Source organism: Bos grunniens, chromosome 8, assembly GCF_055505025.1.
Source record: "Bos grunniens cultivar Pamir isolate PY7600 chromosome 8, Bosgru_T2T1.0, whole genome shotgun sequence".
NCBI classification, from domain to species: Eukaryota; Metazoa; Chordata; class Mammalia; order Artiodactyla; family Bovidae; genus Bos; species Bos grunniens.
In genome coordinates this window covers 107,693,858-107,712,913 of record NC_141172.1, presented here as the reverse complement: position 1 = coordinate 107,712,913, position 19,056 = coordinate 107,693,858, and the positions used below count along the sequence as shown (strand labels likewise).

Below are 19,056 nucleotides of genomic sequence, written 5' to 3'. Positions count from 1 at the left end.
TCCTAAAACTAAGTGAATATATTAAACCTTTATTTTACCTTGGGTTGTAAGGAATGCTTTCCAAGTTTGTGCTTTGTTTTTCCAGCTGTCTTTGCTCTTAGTTTTTGGTGTGGTTTTTTTTTTTTTTTTTGGTGGGGCTGGGGGTAGGCAGACAAGAGCTAAACATTTTCCTTCTATCTTCTGGCTCTCTTTTGAACACCAATGTCTACCAGGAGATGATGTACATATTTGCTAAAAGGGCTTCATTTTTCACATCTCATCTTTAAAAAAAAAGCAAAAAAAACTTTTTATTTTGTATTGGGGGTACTGTGCTGTGCTTAGCTGTGTTCGACTCTTTGCTGTCCAATGAACTGTAGTCCGCCAAGTTCCTTTTTCCATGGGATTTTCCAGGCAAGAATACTGGAGGGGGTTGCCATTTCCTACTTCAGGGGCTCTTCCTGACCCAGGGATCAAACCCACATATCCTGAGTCTCCTGCATTGGCAGGCAGGTTCTTTTTATCACCAGTGATTTAACAAACAATGTTGTGAGAGTTTCAGGTGAACAGCAAAGGGACTCAGCATTTGAGAGAGAGAGAGAGAGAGAGAGAGATACACACACATATACACAGAGATACAGACCCATTCTCACCCCCACTCCCCTCCCGTCCACACTGCCGCATCACGTTGAGCAGAGTCCCGCGTGCTGTATGGAGGTCACACTGCCGCATCACGTTGAGCAGAGTTCCGCGTGCTGTATAGAGGTCACACTGCCGCATCACGTTGAGCAGAGTCCCGCGTGCTGTACGGAGGTCCTTGTTGATCCATTTTAAAAATACCAATATTCTACATCTCATCTTTAATCAATCTGGATTTCCCTTTCAAATAACAAAGAAACATTTTAAAAAGAGACAACTAAGTAAAAAGTTGTTAAAGAAAAGAGAGCTGGAAAGAAGGAAGGAATAGAGAAGGAAGGGTTAAAATCAAGACAACAGGCTCAAAATGGAGTCCTTTATGCTCAGCCCCATGTTGCCGAGTGAGTGAGTTGCCTCACTCAGTCGTGTCCAACGCTTTGAGACCCCATGGTCTGAATAGCCTGCCAGGCTTCTTTGTCTGTGGAATTCTCCAGACAAGAATACTGGAGTGGGTTGTTATTTCCTTCTCCAGGTTGCCAAACCGAGACTTAATTTAGGTACAGTTTCAGGTCCCTGGGAAGTGGAATGTTAAACTAGTCAGGACTCACCTTATCAGTACCAATTAAGTCATCTCCCAGAAAGACCCCTGCCATCCACTAAAGGAAACTAACTTGGCAACAACAAACCTGCTTTTTGCCTAATGTAACCTTCTTATTCCTATTCATTTCTGCCTGTTGAAGACTTTCATTTTGTACAACTCCTAGGAGTTCCTTTCTGTTAGATTAGACGCTGCCCAATTTGAACAGATTTTTTGCACAAATACACTCTTAAACATTTAAATATGCATTCCTTTTCCTCAACACTTCTGGTGACAGAAGAGGGGACGAAAGGAGGCCCTGACAGCCCCCAGAAGCAAGGAGCAACACGGCGCAGGCACCTTGGGGCTCCTTGAGCTCGCTGCATCCCGGCTGCTTCTCCCCTGCCTCTAGATGTGGTGGGTTAAGTCCCTCGCGGATGCTGGACCCCGGGCCCATAGCTTTTCCCCGAGGAGCTTTCAGACTTTCTTGGAACACTGCGTTTTCTGGATTGAGTCCGGAAACGGGCCAGACCAGGTCCCACATAAAAACTGGACCGGGTCCGGCTCTACAGTGGTTTCGACTTAAAACCTGGACTGAGTCCAGGGTCAGAGTGGTCCCACCTTAGAAACCGGACTGGGTTTAGAGTGGGATGGGGTCAGGGGTCAGCTTGGGTTGGCAGGAAACGGAACTAGTTGACATTCACCTGAAACTATCACAGCAGGGTTTGTTAATTGACTTCGCCCGAGTACAAAACAGGAGGCGTACAGGTGGTGCTGGTGGTGAAGAACCTGCCTGCGAATGCGGGACACGAGAGACGTGGGTTCCTCTCTGGGTCGGGAAGATTCCCTGCAGGAGGGCATAGCAGCCCGCTCCAGTATTCTTGCCTGGAGGATCCCATGGACAGAGGAGCCTGGCGGCCTACAGTCCATAGGGTCGCAAAGAGTTGGACAAGACTGAAGGGACTTCCCATGCACGCATGCGTGCACAATACAAAATATAAAGTTAAAAAAAAAATGAACTAGGTCTGGGTTCAGATGCGGTCTGACTTAAGCTGCACTAGGTCCAGTGTAAGGTCTTAGTGAATAAAATTTTACGACTGAAAAGTTAATTAGCTTTACCGAAGTTAATCTTGAATTTCAATGGCCCCAGTGAGAAACTATTTTTTTCCCTAAGATTTTTTGTTCTGTTTTGTTTTCGTTTTGGGGCTGTGCTGGGTCCTAATTGCAGTGTCTAGGGATCTAGTTTCCCGACCAAGGATCTGACGCAGGCCCTCCTGCATTTGGAGCTTGGAGTACTTAACCTTTGGACCACCAGGAAAGTCCTAGAAGTTAAAAACGTTTACTGTCTTAGACAAGCTTATTTGTTTATAAGGGGCTGGAGAGGAAGGGGGGTCTCAGGCACTCCCCATAGAGTAGAGGGGAAAATTATGCTTCCTTCTGCACAGTTTCTAGGGACCAGAATGAGACCTACTGGGCACTCCAATCACTGCAGAGCCTGCAGACCACATCTTGGGAAAACTGGCAGAAGCTGGCAAAGGGTAAGAATTCTCACTTGTCAGTTCTGCCAGATCCCTATCTGTGGGGCCTGGTCTAGAGAAGTATAATTGTATACTGTCCCTTCCTCTCCAGATTTAAAATGGCAGGGAAAAACAAACAAACAAACAACTCTAGAAATTAGATCTCTGCATTTCGGCTTATGACTTTGCTCTCAGGTAACCAGTGGTTGGCTCTCCTTTCTCTCCTTCTATTAAGAAGGCTATTGCCTTCTTATTAGTCTTATTTTGTGTCCTGAGAACTTGGCTTGGTAACTACCATATTGGAGGGGCCGCCAAAATATGGCTGGACAGAAATTTGGGTTGCACTCCACTTGCAGCTAGGATCCTATGAACTGTGGCCAGCTCTCGAGGAAATTGTCTACATCTGTTTTTCTTTTGCTTATCTTTGTAGGCAGTGCTGGATCTTCGGAGGGTAGTATGTTTTGTAGCTTCTCTGTCCATGTCTTTCGTGTCCATGGGGTTGTTTCATCCTGCCGGGAATGCTTGCTGTTTGTCCCTGAAACATGACAAGATATTTAAAAGGATTTTTTTTTTTTAGTACCTCTATGGTCATAAGTTGGACAAATTGAAAGCTGATATTCACAACCTAATAGGAATTTTTTGTAGGCCTTTTCTCCTAAGCTAGAATGAAACTCTGTTCCCAGAGGGAAAGGGGAAAAAAAAATTCTGAAGCTTTTGTGAACGTATTTGCTAAGTCGTTCCAGAGGCACACAGCTCTAAACCTAGAACACTAGAATCTTCTGATTTCCATCTTAGTTGAAGATCTTCCTGATAGAAAGAAGTGAATTGGAGATAATGTAGTTTGTCAGAGTGTCAGCCTCTTGACATTTGGGTTGTGATTCAGTTCTTTGAGGAATTAAAAACAATCATCCTTGTCTTATAAATCAAGTTGTTGTTGTTGTTGTTGTGATTTGAGATGGCATTTTTAAAATTTATTTTTATTTATTTATTTATTTTAATTGGAGACTGATTACAACATTGTAGTGGTTTTGCCATATATTGACATGACAAGAACAGAAATATGGCTCTAGAAACAATTCAGAGTCCACCTATCCTTTTTACCAATCCCCAAATTCCATTTTTCATGTCAAAAGCTTGCAGATCTCATAAGAGATGTGGACTTAGACAAGAAAAATCCTTCTAGTTAACCCTTGCATTCTTTCTAGATACTTTTAAAGATGCTGGTCTCATCCAACAACCAATGTAATTCTTATCAGTAAAAGCAAAAATTGTAAAGGAAAGGCAAATTTGAAAACTAGACCTATGAAAGATCTTTAAAATTTCTAACTAAGCTTAACTTATATGCAGACAACATCATGAGAAATGCTGGGCTGGAGGAAGCACAAGCTATTATTGTACCTAATAGCTGAATGTTTAAAGCAAACCTATAATATCTCTGTTGACATCTGTTTATATGTTTATGTATATTTGAGAATCTGCCTGCAATGTAGGAGGCCTGGGTTCAGTCCTTGGGTTGGGAAGATCTCCTGGAGAAGGGAATGGCTACCCACTCCAGAATTCTTCATGGAAAATTCCTTGAACAGAGGAGCCTGGCAGGCTGCAGTCCATGGAGACTGACAGGTGGATTATTTACCATGAGAACTACCAGGATAGCCCATAAGTAAGATAAAAGTTTATTAGTAAACTTTTCAACAATAATTATGCTTTATGTTATGTCTACTTAAAAATGGTTTACAAAATCTTTTAAAAGCTTGAAATCTTAAATTTACACTGAAATAAGTGACCAGTGGAGAAGGCAATGGCAACCCACTCCAGTACTCTTGCCTGGAAAATCCCATGGATGGAGGAGCCTGGTAGGCTGCAGTCCATGGGGTCACTAAGAGTCGGACACGGCTGAGCGACTTCACTTTCACTTTTCACTTTCACTTTTCACTTTCACGCATTGGAGAAGACAATGGCAACCCACTCCAGTGTTCTTGCCTGGAAAATCCCAGGGACGGAGGAGCCTGGTGGGCTGCCGTCTATGGGGTCGCACAGAGTCAGACATGACTGAAGTGACTTAGCAGCAAGTGACCAGTGGGTCAGAAGGTCACATAACAACCTGGTTTTTGACATTGACATCTGATATAGAAGGTAGTCTTGTGGGGCTAAGCTCTTACCATATGGAATCTAATGCTATCTCCAAGTAGATAGTGTCAGAATAGAGTTGAATTGCAGGACACTTAACTGGTGTTAGATAATTACTTGGTGGCATAGAGGGAAAAACCCACATATTGATATTGGAGTCAGAATATTATGACTTATTCAAAATTGATGAGAATTGTAGGGTAACTATACTTGTCCTTTTGAGTCTGCAGTAGAGAAAAACTACCTCATATTGACTTAAACCACCCCTAGAGTCCTTTAATGGGCCCAAAAGAAAGGTTAAGCACTGTCAAGAAAGAGAAAGCCAAGTCAAGCAGTGTATCTTACTCCTGATGAATGTAGGGATGCAGAGCCGACTCAAGTCACTGGGGTATTTCTTATATTCTTTCTGTCCAACTACTCTCTTAAGACCCCTTCATGGATCATAGCCTTGTCATGGTGAAAGGACTTGCATAACTATATGAAGCTATGAGTCATGCTGTGCAGGGCCGTCCAAGACGGCGAGTCATAGTGAAGAGTTCTGATGGAACATGGTCCACTGCAGGAGGCACCGCAACCCACTCCAGTATTCTTGCCTAGAGAATCCCATGAACAGTATGAAAAGGCAAAAAGATAGGACATCAGAAGATGAACCCCCCTGCCCCCGCCAAAGGTCGGAAGGTGTCCAATATGCTACTGGGTTATGATGGTTAGATAGCATCACCAACTCAATGGACATGAGTTTGAGCAAAGTCCAGTAGAAAGTGGAGGACAGAGGTGCCTGGTGTGCTAGAGTCCATGGGGTCCGAAAAAGTCAGACAAGACTTGGCTACTTACTGAACAACACAAACAGCTCTCTTGAGACAGCTTCAGGTACAAATCAAATGCACCAATGATAAGCACACTGGTCTGGGATTCAGGAATCTCATACTTGCTCTACAGCTTTGGGCTTCTCTTTGAGTGCCTCTTGGGTCTTGATTTTAATCCAAGTCAGATGAGTTTAACAAGACACTATCTACAGTCCTTTCTATCTCTGACATGCTATTGCCTTAGGTTTTCAATGGCCCATCTGCCTGGGGAAGGGCATCCGTGTCCTTCTATAGCTGACGGTCCCCTCCTTCTCTGCCCACATCCCTCAGGACCGTACCTCATCTTGGCCTCCCAAAGTGGTATCAGGCAGCCAGACAATCTCATTTACTCACAATTATTTCCGTCACCAGGACCCAGTATATCCAATGGCAATTTACCACACATCGTTAATATGTTTGTTATATTTTGTTGGCAGAATATGAAAGTTCATCAGTAAGCCCGCACACAGGGAAAGCATATTGAAATGAGCATTATGGATCTGTCAGGCTGGAGTTTATGGCCTTTTCTCAGTACTACACTGTAAGTAAAACAAGCCCTGATTGAGTCAGCAGCCTCCTGGGTACTCATTTGCCAAAGTGTAGGGAATTTTAATGCTAAGTTTATCTTCCTGCATTAGGCAGGCAGGGTGAGGGTGGGGTGTTGGGCAGATTGCTTCGGCTTAGGGGTATTACAGACCAGCCTGCAAGTTCAACAGACACCAGGAGGGAAGCTTTCAGGAGATGTAGTGCCCTGGAGTTTTAAAGCTCAGTTTGCAAATACTCCTTTTAAAACCGATGCATTGAAATGCAATGGAAAAGAGAGAGGGGAAAAAAAAAATTCACTGAGGAATGGCACTGAAAAAAGCAATAAAGAAAAAAGGAGGAGAGTGATTCATTAAAATCCCAGATACTGAGCATGATGGATGCAAAAATCCTTATACCTTTTCTCCTTTGCAGGCAACTTCCAGGAGGGGTCCAGCCTCCCTCACCAGGGAATTGCACTCTCCAAAAAGAACTTTGTAGATGCCAGCGCTGTCTAAAGGGGTTTCAGAAGCTTTGTAAGTCCAAATTAATGCACTGGGAAATGAGTTTTGGAAACAAGATTTCCATTTCTTCTCTTTGGCAAAGCACGGGATGCATGAGATGAGGGGAGCACATTTCCAGTTATGGTGAGAGATCTGCTTCACTGATTTGAGGAGGGTCAGAAATTTTTCAGCAGGCAGTTCACGGAGGTGGCCGCGATTCAGGCTCAGGTGTCATTAGTATTAACAGATTGTTATCTCATGGCAGCAAAGTCAATCACTACCTTTTTTTTTTCTCCTCAGCAGGAAGGCTTATCCATTGCTTTTTCCTTGAGCAGCTACTTGGTATTCTATGAGTCAGAATCTGTTTCTCATTCCAGCAGCGTGCAGCTGTGGGTCACCTGGCTAATGCTGGGGCCATTCCACATTCCAGAGGCATGGAGCTCTGGTCATTTGGCATTCCAGAGGCATTCTGAAGCCGCAGGTCATTCATTATGCCAGGGTTAGTTTGTCGGCCTGTAGAGCCAAGAGCCTTATTCTGTGCTGGTTGAGATTGGAAACTGCAAGAAAGATGTAACTCCTCTGGTGTCAGAAGCATGGAGATGGAGAGAAAGAGCAAATAAAAACTGCAAAGAATTCTCAAGTAGTTCTTAGATAGGATGACGGGGACATGTTATACACCTAAGGTCAGAGATGGGACTTTTTTGAGAAGGGAGAGCAAATACAAATCAGACAATAAGCGTATTTCTCTGACTTTCTTAATCAAATGAGAAGCAAGACATAGCTATAAGGTATACCAGTTCTAGAGTCACTCAAAATTGGGTTCAAATCCTGGCTCTGTTCCTTATTAACTGAATGATTTTGAGTGATTTATTTATCCTCTTTAAACACCAGTTAATCATCTGTAAAGTTGGGACAATAAAATAACCTGCCATTTTAAGATGACATAAAACCCTCTATACTGGTTAACACAGTCCATGCCACCAAGAAAATACTCTATAGATTTTTTATTATTGTGATGATGATGATGATGATGCTTGGAAGATTCTTGAATTGCAAAGATGAAAGTTGTAAACCCATCTAACATGATTGAAAGTGGAGTGATGCCTGTCAAGGGCCACTATCAAGTCTCTTTCAGACCCTCAAGGACTGCAAAATTATTGAAGACAGCAGGTCTGTTTCTCTAAAAAAACATACCCTATAGAAGTTCTGCCAGCCCAGATACACATGTGGCTTGCTAAGTCGCTTCAGTCGTGTCTGACTCTTTGCAACCCCATGGACTCTTTGCAGCCCCACCAGGCTCCTTTGCCCATGGGAAACTCCAGGCAAGGGTACTGGAGTGGGTTGCCATTACCTTCTCCAGGAGGGATCTTCCTGACCCAGGGCTCGAACCCATGTCTCTTATGTCTCCTGAATTGGCAGGTGAGTTTTTTTTTTTTACCACTAGTGCCACCTGGGAAGCCCGAGACCATCCCCTTTGCCTGCACGTTGCCTTTTGAAACTCAATAAAAGATTCAAACCCCCCTTTCAGGGCCAACCCCACTCTATGTGTCTGGACCTTTTCCTCTCTTGGATAGGGAGTAAAAGCTCTCTTTTTTTTCTCTTGCTAATATTTCTGTGAATTCTTTTACAACCAAAGTCAACTCACCTAACACAGATAATAATACTTTTCTTAATATATTACTGAGGATTTCACTGGTGTTTCAGACCAGGTAAAGAATTTGACTGCAATGCAGGAGATCTAGTTTCAATCTCTGGGTTGGGAAGATCTCCTGGAGTAGGAAATGGCAACCCACTCTGGTATTCTTGCCTAGGAAATCCCATGGACAAAGGAGCCTGGTGTGCTACAGTCCATGGAGACCCAAAGGGTCAGACATGACTTAGAGACTAAACAACAACAAAATCCAGCAGGTCTGGTAGGTGAAGCCTGATAAGGAAGAAGATTGATTTTCATGCTAGGAGTATGAACTTTATTCTGCAAAGAATGAACAGGAAAAGATTTTGGTTGGCTTTATGTTTTGTTGCTTCTGTTCCTACAGAGGGATGCTATAACAAATCCTCATGGATCCCCCCCAGTGAATTGCCAGCTATTGGAGCAGGATATACAGTATTGCATATCAAGGAGGAGAAGGGGATGACAGAGGATGAGATGGTTAGATGGCATCACCGACTCGATAGACATTAGTTTGAGCAAGCTCCGGGAGTTGGTGATGGACAGGGAAGCCTGGCGTGCTGCAGTTCATGGGGTCGCAAAGAGTCGGACACAACTGAGTGATATCAAGACCATCAACCTAGGACAAGAAATCTGTGAGGTGTTTCATGGGGCAAAGAGGCAAGCCAGACTCTGGGCAGGGTGTAGTGTTAGGAGACAGGGCCATGACTACAGGGAAGATCGGCATGTGACCTGCTTTTCTGCTGGGAGCCAGAACCTTTGGGATATGCTACTCACAGGGAAGCCCTAATGGTGCATCAGACAGGAAGGTCAGACAGACCGGGGAAGCTTTCTGTGTCACAGGAAGTGGCTGGAGTCTGGAGAACTGGAGTCTGGAGAACCTACTTCAGAGGGTCAGAGAGTATGGCCTGTGAATGCACTGGGGTGCTTGTTAAAAGTGGATTCCATAATCCTCACCAGGAGCAGATCTCCCTGGAGTAATTCTCAGTTGCCTCTAAGAAATAAAGGTCAGAGTTTCTATCAGATGGTTCTCAAGAGAAACAGCAAATCAAGTTGAAAAGGGATTCTTAGAGAACATCTTGTGATTCTTCTAAATATTTGTTGATTCTGTCCTGATTTTAAGAGCTGAGAACAGAGGCTTTAGGGAAAAACACAAGTTTCTAGCCAGGGCAGACCATGTTTGGTGGGTCTGTAGCTTATAAAGTTTGGAACCCCCTTCCCCACCCTTAAGAAAAGGATACAGAAATAACAAGAACAAATGTAGACACGGAAGTAAATCTTTGTTTAAAATTGAAGCCATAACAATTATAATGTTAATCTGCTGACAATGCTGATGCTGACGTGTATTTCACAAAAGCAAGAAAAACATGATATTTTTTAATAACCTGCATAACAGACCTCTCTATTATTGTCTATATTTTATCTGTATACTTTTGATATTTTTGTATGATATTATTTTTATATTATTTTCTATTGAGTAGAAAGTTAATTCAGTTTTATTTCTCTAGTGCTATTATTTTTTTTTAATTGGCATTTTGAAAAGTCCATTCATCTTCATTACTCATTATTGAAAATTAGTGTAAATATTTAGCATTGATGTCATATTGAGAAAACTATCAGGTTTCCTTAAGATTTCAGAGAATTTCAAGGTCCTTTATGCAGTGATGTCGGAGAAGGCAATGGAACCCCACTCCAGTACTCTTGCCTGGAAAATCCCATGGACGGAGGAGCCTGGTAGGCTACAGTCCATGGGGTCGCGAAGAGTCGGACATGACTGAGCGACTTCACTTTCACTCTTCACTTTCATGCGTTGAAGAAGAAAATGGCAACCCACTCCAGTGTTCTTGTCTGGAGAATTCCAGGGACGGGGAAGCCTGGTGGGCTGCCATCCATTGGGTCGCACAGAGTTGGACATGACTGAAGCGACTTAGCAGCAGCAGCAGAAGCAGCATGCAGTGATGTATCTTAAATATTGTTTGCATTAATAATACTCATTAACCAGTTTATGAGCAAGGACCACATTGGATTGGTATATTACAAATTTTATACTAACTTTGTTGATGTCTGTACTCATGTCAAATCAGGAAGAACTAAGAACACTCAAAAATTTGATATGGTCAGGCAATTCTAACCAATAAAAGAAATGGACAAAGGAATGGTCTAACAGAATGAAGAAGTTAATTCAGACAGAGTGCTTTGAGGAAGCTGGACAACAATGGTTAATGAAGACAGGAATGTAGGTGTGGAAAAGTATTAAGTATTGGCAAATGACTGGAGCCATATCATCATACTTCCAAATTTTGGAAACAGGCATGTGTGGTTTTATTACTAACTTAACAAAAAGAGATGAAGTGCAATACAGACCTCAATATCAGAAGCAGGCAGATATCCATTTGAATCTTCTCCTGCCTCTTACTAATCTGTGAAATCTTGCTAACAATAGCTTAAGTAGCCACAGAAGAGATGACAAACTACACAAAAACAAATCCCACTAAACTCCACACACTTTATGCCCAATTAAAAGTCCCTTTGTGTGGGTGCCAAAAGGCCCACATCAGTGGACACGAAGTTATGTTTAATGAGAGAAGTGTGTATATGCTCACTTACTCAGTTGTGTCTGACTCTTTGCGACCCCATGGACTGTAGCCTGTCAGTCCAGACTGTAGTCTCCTTCAGTCATGGAATTTTCCAGTCAAGAATACTGGAGTGGGTTGACTTTTCCTACTCCAGGATATTTTCCCAACCCAGGGATCGAACCAGCATCTCTTTAGTCTCCTGCATCAGCAGGCAGATTCTATAGGGCCGGCACTACCTGAGAGCTTCCCTGGTGGCTCAGGTGGTAAAGAATCCACCTGCAATGTGGGAGACTTGGGTTCAATCCCTGGGTTGGGAAGATCCCCTGGAGAGGGGAAAGGCTACCCACTCCAGTGCTCTGGCCTGGAGAATTCCATGGGTTGTATTATCCATGAGGTTGCAGAGTTTGACATGACTGAGTGACTTTAACTTGCCCCACCTGGGAAGCCCAGTGAGGGGAGAGTCCATGCAAAAAGTGATGGCAGTCTTGGTCAATGATAAAATGCAATGTTTTCCTTTGGAAAATCTGAAGGAAAGAAAAAACGAAAAACATGATCATATTGCTAATGCAACCCCTAGGGGTTCTGCAGCTTAAACTTCATTTGCCTCCTGGTACATCTCCTCTGCTCCCTGTGGTTTCCATGGAGCTCACATTTCTAGTTAGAGAAGACAGATGATAAGCATATGAACAAAATAATAGACAAGTTGAGATAGTCATTGTTCAATGAGGAAAGTAACGTAGGGCATACAAGGAAGAGTTCCTGCAGGCAGGGGAAGAAGTACACCTTAGAGAGAGGGGTCAGGGAAGACCTAGCTCAGGAAATCAGCTTCGGGCCAAGATCTACACGAGGGCAAGTCTGAAGTTCAATCTGCAGATTGGATCATGTGGGCCGGAATGGGAAAGTGACTAGTCCAAGCTCCTACACCTCATGACAGGAAGACCCAAGGCTATAGCTGAGACACACTGCCACCACTCAGGGATTTTATATAAGGTTTCACTTCAGATATCCTTGACATAGGGAAACTAAGCTAGCCCTCACTGCTTACCACCTTCACTAAGTTCCTGATAAAGGGAGTTGCTCTTTTCTTAATCTCCAGTAAGCCAAAAGCTGAGCTGTCCATTCAGTAGTCAAACAACCATTTCACTACTTTAAGATAATCACAATGATTAGAAAAACTCATTTCAGGACCATAAAATCATTAAAAAAATAAAGCTGTAAAAGCTCTGAGAGATCAATCAGGCAAGTATTCTCTAAATTATTTTGATTACTTATCTCCATCAGAATATACAAATTAATCAGTCGGTCAGCTAATATAAACAAGACGTAAATAGAGAGGGAGGACACATACAATATCGAATTGGGTCTGTATTGACTTGCCGTCTGTATTATGTACATTCCAGAAAGACACACAAAGCATACAGATTCTAGAAGATGCACTAGAAACAAACGAAACAGTGTTTCAGAATTTTCTTCCCTCACCCCAGTGGATCATTGTGTGTGGGCTTGGAGGAATCTTTTCTCTCTTTGATGACGACTGAAACGGTCTGTCAGTTTCAGCTTAAGTACAGAGAAACTGAGGCCAGAGATGAGAAATCAGAAGGTACTCCTGATGACCCCAAATAATAAGTGAGCTAAAGAGCTTTAAAACAAATTCAGTTTCCTGTATATGCATGGTATTATACACTATCCCTGTTTTTTGTTAATATTATAATTTTTCATTTGCCTTCACTTAGTCTTTGCAAGCTCTTTTCTTATTTCCTAGAGAGTGATGTCAGAGAAGCCAATGGCACCCCACTCCAGTACTCTTGCCTGGAAAATCCCATGGATGGAGGGGCCTAGTGGGCTGTAGTCCATGGGGTTGCTAAGAGTCGGACATGACTGAGCGACTTCACTTTCACTTTTCACTTTCATACATTGGAGAAGGAAATGGCAACTCACTCCAGTGTTCTTGCCTGGAGAATCCCAGGGACGGGGGAGCCTGGTGGGCTGCCGTCTATGGGGTCGCACAGAGTCGGAGACGACTGACACGACTTAGCAGCAGCAGCAGCAGCAGAGAGTGATGTGTTGCTTCTGATCCCCTCTCAACAGCAAGCAATCCGGAATTAGCAAGCCTCCATCACCGGATCCCAGCAAACAGTAAGCTCCCTAAAGTCCAGAGGCTCAACCCGAATGCAATCTGTTTCCCTCAAGGATTCCCAGAACAGACACAGGCTCCCAGCCTGCTTAGGCATGCAGCACTGCACTTCTCAATAGCATTTTACGACACATTTCTCAAATCAAATTTAAAAGCATAACTGAGTGGAATTAAATTAATGCTGTCTGGTAATGTCAGCAGCACCCAAGCTGCAACAGGCTGGCTTAACTTTTAAACCTTCTGGAGCTTCATGATACATATTCAGTCTCTAGTATTATTGAGAGAATCTGTGTACATACACTGTGTGTGTGTGTGTGTGTGTGTGTGTGTGTGTTGGGGCTGGTCTGTGGTTGAGTGATCTTTGAGAATATAAAATTACATAGTTACATATACTTAATGATTACACACTCCCTGTGACGTTGATGAATTTGAATTGACATTGGTATTTCTCTTCATGTTCCACAAAGTATGTTCAGCTTCATTATATCATTTGATCATCCTAACAGCCTATGAGGAAAGCATTCATACTTTGTCTCTTGTTTTTTAATTTTACTTGAAACCAAGTGCCATGTCTCCAAATTCAGCATTCTTTCCACTTACTAGGTTTAATAACAATGAAAACACCACTGGTCTTTTCAAGGTTCCCTTAGCCTGTATGGCTTAATCTAATATTCCATTTCTAATATTCATCTTAATTGACTCAGTAGCAACATTTTACTCAGTTATTACTTCCTCATTGTTGAAGCATGTGTTCTTCACTTAATTTAAAGATATACACCCTTTATTTTTCTTCTCACATCACCTAATGCTTAATTTTTTTTCTTGGGGTCTCTGTTTCTCTTTTCTAAACATTAGATGTTCCAGGGCTCATTTGTCCCCCTCTATTTACACTCACCTTTTTGGTGATCTCAATTAGTCCGTGGTTTTATTTTATTTTTTTGGCCACACTGCACAGCATGTAGGATCTTAGTTCTCCAACCAGGAATTGAACCTGCACTCCCTGAGTTGGAAGCGCCAAGTCTTAACCACTGGGCTACTAGGGATTTCTAGTCCATGGTTTTAAATGTCATTTTACAATAATTACTTTTTAAATGTACATCTTCCGTCAAGATGTTTCTCCTGAGCTCCAGTTTTTTATGTTCAATTCTACAAGTTATCTCCAGTTGGATGTGTAACAGGTGTTGATAATCAATAAGCAATAAGTAAACAACAATCGATAAACAAAAATAATCAGTAAACAATCTATAAAAGGAATAGAGAAGAGTTTTATCTGAGTGAACGGAGCACTGTATCCCAGGAAGCATAGATTCAAGAAGCACTTGGATTGTGCTGACTACAAAATGGGGGAAAAGGGGAAAGTTTATACAGACAAAAACTGCAAAATTCCATTAGTTTGTCAAGAATTATAATTGGAGCTGGCAAGCAGTAAAGGTGCTTGTTACAAGGACTGATCGGAAACCAAAAGGGTTGCTTAGTGACAAGCGGAGACCTTGAGGCCATAAGGCGGCAGCTGGCAGCCGCTAGCAGATACTGTTCTAAGAATGGCTTAAGATGTCCTTGAGTCTGATCCAGTCCAGAAAATGCAAGTTCTCAGTGATGCAGGAACATGTCTGAGACCACATCCACAGTGGGCACTGGACTCTATTCTGGATGCCTGAACCACAGTTACTCCATTTTGCTTGCTAAATACATTCTTTTCCTTAATGGTTAAAGCAGACGTGTAATGTATGTTTAATAGGCCACAAAACAGGCTGTTATATTTATATAAAATTCAAGTCAAATCATTTATAAGCCAACCTAACTTCCCCATATTTCAGTCTGTGAAAATTTCTTCCATCCAGAAGCATATCAAATATAAAGAACATCCTGGACTTACCCACCTCAGGATATTTGAATGTGCTGTTTTATTTTTTTAACCTAGAAAAAATATATTTTACATCAATATATCTTTTGTTGTTGTTGTTGATATTGATGTGTTATTGTTAATATAATACAAAAAACTTTCTAGCTTTCTGATATCTTTATTTTGCCCATTTGTTCATACCTACCTCCTCCCTACCAGAGTATAAGCTCCATTGTGGCAGGGAATTTCTAAGCCTTGCATCCCCAGTTCCTGCAATAGCATCTAGAGCATAGAAAGATTTATCCTTGATTTAAAAAAATATTTATTTTTAATTGGAGGATAATTGCTTTACAATAGTGTATTGATTTCTGCCATATGTCGACATGAATCAGCCATAGGTATACTTTGGTCCCCTCGCTTTTGATATCCTTGATTTTAATTGTGTGAATAAAGAGTTCACTCTCATGTCATAATACATGCTCATACATACTCATACATACTCTCATGTAGTTCCCACACATGCATTATCCCGGGCTGAACCTCCAAAGAATCTTGGGAAATACACAAGGTAGACATTTTCCCATTTTAAAAACGAGACAACTGAAATTCAGTAAATTCAGTGATTTGGCCAAACTCACTCAGGTCCTAGAGAAAGAAGCCAGAATTAAACTCTCGATTCCTACGTTTCTCAGCCACTCCTCTTGCACTGTCTGATGATTTCTGTCACAGGGAGTGTGGGGCTACATGACAATATAAAGGAAGGTGTAGCCTACAAACTGGTATCTGAAACTCGGGTTCAGTTTCTGATTCTACCTATTCCTACATAGGTTAAGTTATGTAGGCTTCTGTTTTGCTTTCTTTCTAAGGGATATAATACAGGATATATACAGGATCTTCCACAGTGGGTTATACTGTGTTAAATAAGTTAACACAAGTCAAAGCATAGCTTGAAGGAAACATTGAAAAACATGGAATTACTGGCATATGAAATTGTTGTTGCAAAAGAAATTATGACTTAGGTTTACTTCAGTCATTAAGGCATGTCCAACTCTTTGCAACCCCATGGACTGCAGCACACCAGGCTTCCCTCTCCATCACCAGCTCCTGGAGCTTGCTCAAACTCATCTCCATTGAGTTAGTGATGCCATCCAAACATGTCATCCTCTGTTCTCCCCTTCTCTTCCCAATTTAAATCATTTCCAGCATCAGGGTCTTTTCAAATCAGTCAGTTTTTTTTTTTTTTTTTTGCATCAGGTGGCCAGAATATTAGAGTTTCAGCTTCAGCATCAGTCTTCCAATGAATATTCAGGATTGATTTCCTTTTGGATGGACTAGTTGGATCTTCTTGCAGTCCAGGGGACTCTCAAGAGTCTTCTACAACACCACAGGTCAAAAGCATCAATTCTTCGGCATTCACTTTTCTTAATAGCTCAACTCTCACAGGGAGAAGGCAATGGCACCCCACCCCGGTACTCTTGCCTGGAAAATCCCATGGACGGAGGAGCCTGGTAGGCTGCAGTCCATGGGGTCTCTAAGAGTCAGACACGACTGAGCGACTTCACTTTCACTTTTCACTTTCATGCATTGGAGAAGGAAATGGCAACCCACTCCAGTGTTCTTGCCTGGAGAATCCCAGGGACGGGGGAGCCTGGTGGGCTGCCGTCTATGGGGTCACACAGAGTCGGACATGACTGATGTGACTTAGCAGCAGCAGCAGCAGCAACTCTCACATCCATACATGACTACTGGAAAAAATACCTTTGACTAGACGGACCTTTGCTGGCAAAGTAATGTCTCTGTTTTTTAATATGCTGTCTAGGTTGGTCATAACTTTTCTTCCAAGGAGCAAGCGTTTTTTCATTTCATGGCTGCAGGCACCATCTGCAGTGATTTTGGAGCCCCCAAAAATAAAGTCGCTCACTGTTTCCATTGTTTCCCCATCAATTTGCCATGAAGTGATGGGTCCAGATGCCATGATCTTAGTTTTCTGAATGTTGAGTTTCAAGCCAGCTTTTTCACTCTCCTCTTTCACTTTCATCAAGAGGCTCTTTAGTTCTTCTTCACTTTCTGCCATAAGGGTGGTGTCATCTGCATATCTGAGGTTATTGATATTTCTCCCGGAAATCTTGATTCCAGCTTGTGCTTCATCCAGTCCACCATTTCTCATGATGTACTCTGCATATAAGTTAAATAAGCAAAGTGACAATATACAGCCTTGACAGATTCCTTTCCTGATTTTGTTCCATGTCCAGTTCTAACTGTTGCTTCTTGACCTGCATACAGATTTCTCAGGAGGCAGGTCAGGTGGTCTGGTTCTTCCATCTCTTTCAGGATTTTCCAAAGTTTGTTGTGATCCACACAGTCAAAGGCTTTGGTATAGTAAATAAGCATAAGTAGATGTTTTTCTGGAATTCTCTTGCTTTTTTGATGATCCAGTGTTTGTTGACAATTTGATCTCTGGCTCCTCTGCCTTTTCTAACTCCAGCATGAACACCTGGAAATTTATATACTGTTAAAACCTGGCTTGGGGAATTTTGATCATTACTTTGTTAGCATGTGGGATGAGTGCAATTGTGTGGTAGTTTGAGCATTCTTTTGCATTGTCTTTCTTTGGGATTGGGATGAAAACTGACTTTTTCCAGTCCTGTGACCACTGCTGAGTTTTCCAAATTTACTGGCATATTGAGTGCAGCACTTTCACAGCATCATCTTTCAGGATTTGAAATAGCTCAACTGGAATTCCATCACCTCCACTAATTTTGTTCATAGTGATGCTTCCTAAGGCACACTTGACTTTGCATTCCAGGATGTCTGACTCTAGGTGAGTGATCACACTATCGTGGTTATCTGGGTCATGAAGATATTTTTTGAATAGTTCTTCTGTGTATTCTCGCCACCTCTTCTTAATATCTTTTGCTTCTGTTAGGTCCATACCATTTCTGTCCTTTATTGTGCCCATCTTTGCATGAAATGTCCCCTTGGTATCTCTAATTTTCTTGAAGAGATCTCTAGTCTTTCCCAGCCCATTGTTTTCCTGTATTTTTTTGCATTGGTCACTGAGTAAGGCTTTCTTATCTTTTCTTGCTATTCTTTGGAACTCTGCATTCAGTTGGATATTTCTTTCCTTTTCTCCTTTGCCTTTCACTTCTCTTCTTTTCTCAGCTATTTGTAAGGCCTCCTCAGACAACCATTTTGCCTTTTTGCATTTCTTTTTCTTTGGGATGTTCTTAATCCCTGCCTTCTGTACAATGTCATGAACCTCCATCCATAGTTCATCAGGCACTCTATCACATCTAGGCCCTTGAATCTATTTCTCACTTCCACTGTATAACCATAAGGGATTTGATTTAGGTCATACCTGAATGGTCTAGTGGTTTTCCCTATTTTCTTCAATTTAAGTCTGAATTTGGCAATAATGAGTTCATGATCTGAGCCACAGTTAGCTCCCAATCTTCCTTTTGCTGATTATATAGGGCTTCTCCATCTTTGGCTACAAAGAATGTAATCAATCTGATTTCAGTGTTGACCATCAGGTGATGTCCATGTGTAGAGTATTCTCTTGTGTTGTTGGAAGAGGGTGTTTGCTATGAACAGTGCATTCTCTTGGCAAAACTCTATTAGCCTTTGCACTGCTTCATTCTGTACTCCAGGGCCAAATTTGCCTGTTACTCCAGGTCTTTCTTGACTTCCTACTTTTGAATTCCTGTTACCCATAATGAAAAGTATATCTTTTATGGGTGTTAGTTCTAGAAGGTCTTGTAGGTCTTCATAGAACCATTCAACTTCAGCTTCTTCAGCATTACTGGTTGGGGCATAGACTTGGATTACTGTGATATTGAATGGTTTGTCTTGGAGATGAACAGAGATCATTCTGTCATTTTTGAGATTGCATTTAAGTACTGCCTTTTGGACTCTTTTGTTGACTACTCCATTTCTTCTAAGGGATTCTTGCCCACAGTCATTGATATAATGGTCATCTGAGGTAAATTCACCCATTCCAGTCCCTTTTAGTTTGCTGATTCCTAAAATGTTCACTCTTGAATGAACATCAGTCGGTGTTCACTCTTGCCATCTCCTGTTTGACCACTTTCAATTTGCCTTGATTCATGCACCTGACATTCCAGGATCCTA

General features: G+C 42.0%; 1 long non-coding RNA gene across 1 annotated transcript in view; it reads right to left on the bottom strand.

Moving 5' to 3' along the window:
* Window positions 1–245: 245 nt before the first annotated feature.
* The window catches only part of LOC147367887 (uncharacterized), a 140,991-nt gene continuing 122,180 nt past the window's right edge, over window positions 246–19,056 (bottom strand). Inside the window, exon 3 of the long non-coding RNA XR_015169342.1 lies at window positions 246–3,241. This is a non-coding gene — a long non-coding RNA (uncharacterized LOC147367887). The remainder of the gene's footprint in view (window positions 3,242–19,056) is intronic.